We start from the raw sequence: 8311 nt of genomic DNA, 5'->3' as shown, positions 1-8311 counted from the left end.
TTAATCCACTCTAAAAACAAACAGAAAGCACTGGCTTGGTCCCTCTGCTTGAAGCACAGCACTGAGGGGCCAGAGATAGGCACAGGGCTCCTCAGCTCGCTCCCTGAGCAGGTTTCAGGCTATTGGGAGACCCTGTCTCAAAACAAAAGGCCCTGTGGAGATGGTTTTGAGCACTGACTGCTCTTCCAGAGGACCCTGGTTCAATTCCCAGGTCCACAGGGCAGCTCTCTCACAGCCTTCTCTGACCTCTGAGGGCACCGCACATACACTGGTACCACCATACAGGCAGGGCAAACACCCATCCACAAAACATAAAAAAATATATAAAATCTAAATAAAATGCATGGGCAGGACCTGAGGAATGACATTGGAGGCTGACCTCTGGCCTCAACATATACATACATAGTACATACATGTTCAACTGTGAGTGTGCGTGCATGCGTGCGTGCACGCGCACGCACACACACACACACACACACACAGAGTGTGTGTAAACAAGGCCTGGTGTGAGAGTACACACTTGTAATAGTACAGAGGAGATAAGGAGACTGAGGCAGGAGGATTGAGAGTTTAAGGATGGCCTAGGCTGTACAGTGAGAGCCTCAACCTACCCAAGAAAAAGTAAATGAAATAGAAATGAAGGCTGGATCCTCTTTCTTTTTTCTTTTTTCTTTTTTTTTTGGTTCTTTTTTTCGGAGCTGGGGACTGAACCCAGGGCTTTTGCGCTTCCTAGGCAAGCGCTCTACCACTGAGCTAAATCCCCAACCCTTGGATCCTCTTTCTTTCTGAGCTGATAGCACTCCTACAAACATGGTGAGTGTTCCTGATACCCACCGGACATTCTGCAAGAAATGTGGGAAGCCGCCCCACAAGGTGACACAGTGCATGAAGGGCAAGGATTCTTTGTCTGCCCAGGGAAAGCGGCACTAAGACAAGAAACAGTGGCTGTGGTGGGCAGACTAAGCCCATTTTCTGTAAAAAGGGTAAAACTACAAAGAAGGTGGTGCTGAGACTGGAGTGCGTTGAGCCCAACTGCAGATCTCAGAGGACACTGGCTAGTAAGAGATGTGAGCATTTTGAACTGGGAGGCGGCAAGAAGAGAAAGGGCCAAGTGATCCAGTTCTTTTGTTTGTTTGTTTGTTTGTTTGTTTTAAGATTTACTTATTTATTATGTATAAGTACACTGTTGCTGTCTTCAGACACTAGAAGAGGGCGTCAGACCTCATTACAGATGGTTGTGAGCCACCATGTGGTTGCTGGAAATTGAACTCAGGACCTCTGCAAGAGCAGTCAGTGCTCTTAACCACTGAGCCACCTCTCCAGCCCAGTGATCCAGTTCTAAACCGATTTTGTTATGAAGACAATAAAATCTTGGCCTTTCAAAAGAAAGAAATGCAAGGCTGGAGAGATGGCTCAGCCATCGGCAATGTTAACTGCTCTTGCGGAGGTTGCCAGCACTCGAGGCGGCTCACAGCTCCTTGTAACTCCAATTCTAGGAATATGGCGCCCTCTCCAGGTCTCCAGAGGATCCCACATGCACGCGATGTGCTTACACTCATTCAGACAGGCCCGGACTGCAGTGGGCCACACCTCAGGAGGCAGAGACAGGCGGATCTCTGTGAGTTCGAAGTCAGCCTGGGCTACAAAGAGAAGCTCTGTTTAAAAATCAAAGAACAACAACAACCATAAATACATAGTTTAAAAAATAGAAATTGGGGTTGGGGATTTAGCTCAGTGGTAGAGCGCTTGCCTAGGAAGCACAAGGCCCTGGGTTCGGTCCCCAGCTCCGAAAAAAAGAAAAGAAAAGAAAAAAAAAATAGAAATTAGGCTGGTGGGCTGGAGAGATGGCTCAGTGGTTAAGAGCACCTGACTGCTCTTCCAGAGGTCCTGAGTTCAATTCCCAGCAACCACATGGTGGCTCACAACCATCTGTAAAAGAGGTCCAATGCCCTCTTCTGGTGTATCTGAAGACAGCTACAGTGTACTCATATATAATAAATGAATAAATCTTTTAAAAAAAAAAAAAAAAAAGAAATTAGGCTGGTAAGTACCAAGCCAGCCAGGACGACATAGCCAGAGGCCCCTAAAATGTGTGCAGTAGGAGACCAGAGATCAGGACAATCCCAGCACCCAGGTACAGAGCTGGGTGTGGCTGCACACAATGTTAGCTCCAGAGGCTGTGGTCAGCCAGTGGGGCCAAGGATTGAGCTAGCTCCAGGCTTACTGAGAGCCTTGTCTCAAGAGAGAGTATGGAAAGGAACTGAAGATACTTCACTTCTCACCTCCATGGATGTACATAGGAAATAAATACATAAATAAAGCGTATATTTAAGACATTTAAAAGCAATAAATAAACAGCCATGCATGCCACACTTTTAATCCCAGCACTTAGGACACAGAGTCAGACATCTCTGAGTTGAAGCATAGCCTGTTCTACATAGTGAATTCCAGGCCAGCCAGAGACTCTGTCTAAAAATAAATGAACAATAAATATTTTTTTTTAAATAACACAAAAGGACCAGAAGTGGTCCCTGCCTTCAATCCCAGCACTAGGTAGATGGCAACTGACATATATGTCTGTGAGTTTGAGGCCAGCCTGGTCTATATAGCGAGTTCCGGGACTGCGAGGTTACACTGTGAGACCCTGCCTCAAAAACAAACAAATACACAAAAACAAGTTAAGGGGCCAGAAGTTAGGGACAGGGTGAATCCCAACTCCAGCCATCTCTGGAGACCCACAGTCACACAAATATCAGACCCTCTCAACACTCAGCCCAGCTGCCTACCGGGACCCCGCGGTCCCCACGGGGTGGGATGGACAGAGAGATGCGGAAATCAGATGGACAGACAGATGCAGGACCTGACAGTGCCGGGATGGGTTGGGGGGCTGGCGGGGTGGGGGTGCAGATCCGGATAGGGCTGGCCGCGGTGACCGCGGGGCCGCCTCCCGGGTGCCTTCCGCTCCCCGGAAGCGCTGAGTCGTCGCTGCCTTATCTGGAGACCGCTATTTCGGGCTCCGCTTCGCAGCCGCGCGGTGACTATTTTTAGCGGCGTTCGGGTAAAAATGGACCCAGCGCGCGCGCGGGTGGCCGAGGCCGTGCGCGCCCAGGGAGCCGGGGACGCGCCTGAGTCACCACCGCGCAGAACCTTCCAGGAGCCCCGGGAGCAGTTAGGAGGGGGGGCATCACGGAATAAGGAAACCGAGGCACGCAGACACCCTCCACCTCCCGGGGGGAATTGCAACAAGGGCTCATGGGCTGACTGCAAGGTAGCATCCAGCAACTTCAGCTTGGATCTCTCCCCTCCCCCCCTTTTTATGTCTCTGTCTTTCTGCTCTGTATGTATCTCTCTATCTCTGTCTCTCTTAGTCTCTCTCAGTCTTTCTGCTTCTTCTCTGCCTCTATCTCTCTCTTTTCCCTCTCCCCTTTGCATCTTCCTCTCTCTTCTCTCTCTCCTCATTGAGACAAGGTCTCACAGGGATCTGCTTGTCTGTGCCTCCCCACCCCCACCCCCGTCTCTGTCTCTCTGTCCTAGTGTCTCTCTGTCTCTCTCCTCTCTCTCTCAATCTCTCTCTCTCTCTCTCTCTCTCTATATATATATATATATATATATATATATATATATATATATATATCTTTTGAGACAGGGTCTCACTATGTAGATCAGGCTGGCCTTGAACTCACAGAGATCTGCTTGCCTCTGATTTCTAAGTGGCTTTTACATTTTTTTAATAATCAGTGTGTGTGTGTGTGTGTGTGTGTGTGTGTGTGTGTGTGTCTGTGGTGTGTCGAGATGTATGTGCCTTTATATGGGTTCCTCCAGGCCTTTGTGCTGAGCAACTTTACCCACTGAGCCATCTCTATGGTCCCTTCATACACTTTAAACATTTATTCATTTGCCAAGCAGTGTGGTACACTCCTTTAGCACTCGGAGGAGGAGCAGGCAGATATCTGTAAGACCAGCTAGCCACAGCCAAGGCTGTGTAATGAGGCCCTTTTTAACACACACACACACACACACACACACACACACACACACACACACAGAGAGAGAGAGAGAGAGAGAGAGAGAGAGAGAGAGAGAGAGAGAACCACCAAAAACCAACCAACCAAACAACCAAAAACCAAACCTGTTTGTTTATTGTTCTGTATGTCTTGTGGGCTTTGGAGGTCATGTGGAGGTCAGAGGGCAACTTTGTGGCTTGGGGCCCCATGATTGAATTCTGTGGTCAGACTTGGTAACAAATCCCTTTATGTGATGGACCCCAGCAAACATTTTTTGGCTCTTCTATGGCCTGGTGCTTGGCCATGGATGCAGCCTAACCTTTGTGTTGTTTGTGATCCAGGGCTGGGAAGACCCCAAGACCTCAGCCACTGTGCATTGCAAGAGCTGAGAGGCTCACATCAGCCAGCGAGGACCACAGAGATGCTTCTGGCCAGACTCTAGCCTCTGTGGACAGGGAGGACAGGGAGGTGACTGCCTCAGTCCCACAGACAGCCTGCCTTGTGAGGGGCTCAGACAAGCACCCATGGGAGATGCAGGGAAGAGCACACAGCCCAGGCCTCCCGGACCCCTGCCAGAATGCAGAGTGTGTCACACACAACGCTGACCCCAGGACTCCAAATAATGGAGTTCAGGGCTAGTTCTGGGAAGCCTTGGACAGACATAGGGGATTAATCATGAATTTTGCTGCCTTGTCTAAAAACTGGCTTAGAAAAATAAGTAAGAACACAGACAGCGACCTCAGGGGAGAAAAGGAGGAAATAAACAACTCTCCCAGCTTCAGGCAGAGCTTGATTCCATGACAGTGGTTACTGCCTGCATTTCTATACTCCCCTGATTCTTCCAAGGCAGGCTCTCCACATAGTTAATTAATTATTAATTAATTAATTTTTGCACGTGTGTGCATGATGGGAAGTACAGGTGTCATTTGTGTGTGATGGTCACAGAACAGTTTTGTGTCATTGCTGTTCTCTCTCTCTCTCCCTCTTCCTCTCCCTCTCTCTCTCTGTGTAGCTCTGACTGTCCTGGAGCTCACTTTCTAGATCAGGCGGGCCTTGAACTCAGACATCTGCCTGCCTCTGCCTCCCCAGTGATGGGATTAAAGGTGTGCACTACCACCTGGCTGCTTTTTTCCTTTCATCTTTACCTGGGTTCTGGGGACCAAACTAGAGTCATCAGGGTTGCATAGTAGCTGGGATGACTGGACTTAAAAAAAAAATTTTACGTGTATGATTACTGTGCCTGCATGTATGCACATGAACAGCTATCATGCAGTGCCCAAAGAAGCCGAGAGGATGCTAGTTAGAATCCCTGAAACAGGGGTTGGGGATTTAGCTCAGTGGTAGAGCGCTTGCCTATGGGTTCGGTTCCCAGCTCCGGCCACGTGAGCGCTGGGAACCTGCCTCAGTTACTGTTCTATCGCTAAGATGAAACACCATCTCAAGGCAACTTTGGAAGGAAACATTTCATCCGGGGCTTGCTTGCAGCCTCAGAGGGTTAGAGCCGGTTAGAGCCGGTGCCATCACATCAGGGAGTGCGGCAGAAGGCCAGTGGGCATGGCATTGAAGCAGTAACTGAGAGTTCACATCTGATCCAAAAGTTGCAGGCAAAGGGAGTGAAGAGTGCCCTTGGCCTGGACTTGTGAACCTTCAAAGGCCATTCCCAATGAAACACCATCTCGGACATGGCCACGCCCTTCCAAGGCCACACCTCCTCCAAGGCCACACCTCCTAAACCAAAGGCTCAAATGTATGAGTCTTTTGGAGCTGTTCTCATTTAACCGTAGGAGCAAATCCTGTGCAAGGGCAACCAGTGTTTTCTTTCTTTCTTTCTTTCTTTCTTTCTTTCTTTCTTTCTTTCTTTCTTTCTTTCTTTCTTTCTTTCTTTCTTTCTTTTAAAGGTTTATTTATTTTATGAGTACAGTGTAGCTGTCTTCATGCACACCAGAAGGAATCGGATCCCATTACAGATGGTTGTGAGCCACCATGTGGTTGCTGGGATTTGAACTCCGGACCAATGGAAGAGCAGTCAGTGCTCTTAACCACTGAGCCATCTCTCCAGCCCCCACAACCAGTGTTCTTAACCATGACCTTGAACTTCTGATCTTGTTTCCATCTCCCAAGTGATGAGAGGTGCAGTTATTACTATCTGTAACCTCCTGCTTTATATCCCCTGGCCAATTTGTTTCCAAAAACAATGACTCTGAGTCATTTTTTAAAGATTTATTTATTTATTAAGCTAAGTACACTGTAGCTGTCTCCAGACACACCAGAAGAGGGCATCAGATCCCACTACAGATGGTTGTGAGCCACCATGTGGTTGCTGGGAATTGAACTCAGGACCTCTGGAAGAGCTGTCAGTGCTCTTAACCTCTGAGCCATCTCTCCAGCCCGACTCTGAGACTTATATATGGATAAATTCCTAGGCCAATAGATTGGGCCTGTTCCTCAACTAGCTCCTAACTTAATATCCTGTATACTCTATTCTATGAATGCTTTGTGTCTGGTTACCTGGTTCTCAGTTTGTGACTGTTTTCCTCTGTTTCTGAGGCAAAATCTCCTACCCCTGACTATTTCCCAGAATTCTCTCCTTCTCCGTCGGCTGTCCCACCTTCTGAAAATCCTGCTTCAGCTCATTGGCCACAGGCATTTTTTATTGACAAGTGAAGAAACTTCCGTACATTGCACAAAAGATTCCCTCTACAGGTTTGTGCCACCAAACCCAGAGCTTCATGGTTCCTAGGCAAGGACTGTCCCCACTAAGCCACATTCCCGGCCGTTACTTCGTCTAATGTTAAAACACTATTTTAGGAAAAAGCTCACTGTGCGCTCCAAGCTGGCATGTAACTCTCCAATACTCCTGCCTCAGCCATCATTCATTGACCCCAACAGGGTCACATGCTTGCCCCAGAATCTATCCCGGGTCACATATGGGCCGAAGATTGGGCTGGGCCAATATGGGGTGAATTTGCCTGAAAAGGCGTGATAGACTGAACCCAAGGTAACCCTGTGAGTTAAGGATTGGGATGGGAGCCTTCCCCAACAAGGTGGACGGCTCTAAATCTGAGCATCCACCCCATCCGCGCCCCTTTGGCTGGGAGGAGGGGAAGGCAGGACAGGTTTCCTTCCGTGTTAAACATATGAGAACAAACAGTACCTTCCCTTCCAGGGCGAGGGTGAGCATTTGTGGCGGAGGCATTCAGCCCACAGTTTGGCAAGGAGTGGGTGCTGGGTGACAGGCGGTAGCTACTTTAAAACAGTCACCAGTATTACTTACCACCGCTGCCGCTGAGAGGTGTCTAGAAGCTGGGAAGTTGTGAGCTCCCCGGCTCAGGAGGGAACCAAGCAGAGGCTGAGCAAATCTGAGATGGAAACGCATGCCCTCCACATCCTGAAAGCACAGTCTGCCGCCGAGCCTCCTCTGAGTCTACCTCCGGATGGATGGGATGGAGGAAGCCAGAGGTATCAACCTGTCACTGTTCTTTGTCTCTGCTCTCCAGGCCCTCCTGGTCTACTCTCACCAATGCCTTCTATCAATGCCCCTCCCCCGACTCCCAAAACACAAACAGGGGTTTCTCTGTGTAGCTCTGGCCGTTTTGGAACTCACTCTGTAGGCCAGACTTGCTCTGTAGACCAGGCTGGCCTTAAACTAAAAGATCCACTTGCCTCTGCCCCCTGAGTGCTGGGATCAAAGGCTGCAACTGGAACTCGGAGCTTGGAAAGAGATAGGAGAGCCCTACGTGGTTGAGCCGCTCTCCCAACACCCTCTTTAGTGATTTGATTTGTTTGCTAGCATGTTTCGTAAGCTGCATCATAGACTCATCCTGCCCAACCGCCCTCAATTTTCTTCGGCGTGACTCCTCCTTTGAGTTTTCCTTGGCCACAGAGAGCATCAGAGCCTCCTCCACGGTTGCATCCCCAAAGGGTACCAGGGCTGAGCGAGCTCATAAAGTGAATCCGGAGGAACCAACAGGGGAGAGGTGATGTGGAGGCGGGGACTCTAAGAAGAGGCTCTCTCACTGAGCCACGCCTCCCAGGCTCTCTGCTTTGCCAGTTTCTGGAACATTCTTAACAGAGTCTTATTTGTCTACATTGTGTGAAGAAAACACTCTACCCAGTTCGTGAGAGCTTGAGCGATGACTGTTACCTGTTCCTGCCTAACCTGGCTACCCTACAAGACCCGGTTTTAGGGGGCGGATAGAAGAGAAAGCAAAGCAATTTAAAACCTCAGATTCTGGCAGGGAAAATGGTAAAGGTGTTGGCCTAGGAAGCCTGGCAACCTGAGCCAGATCGCTGGAGACCAGGAAAAC

The 8311-nt window shown here is 49.2% G+C and overlaps 1 pseudogene; it reads left to right on the top strand.

Annotated features, from left to right (window-relative positions):
* The first annotated feature begins 810 nt into the window (after positions 1-810).
* On the top strand, positions 811-1117 carry LOC116894495 (annotated as a pseudogene).
* Positions 1118-8311: the final 7194 nt, after the last annotated feature.

Source organism: Rattus rattus, chromosome 2 (assembly GCF_011064425.1).
Source record: "Rattus rattus isolate New Zealand chromosome 2, Rrattus_CSIRO_v1, whole genome shotgun sequence".
NCBI lineage: Eukaryota > Metazoa > Chordata > Mammalia > Rodentia > Muridae > Rattus > Rattus rattus.
Note: the sequence above shows the minus strand (reverse complement) of the source record. Positions and strands in the feature narration are given on the sequence as shown.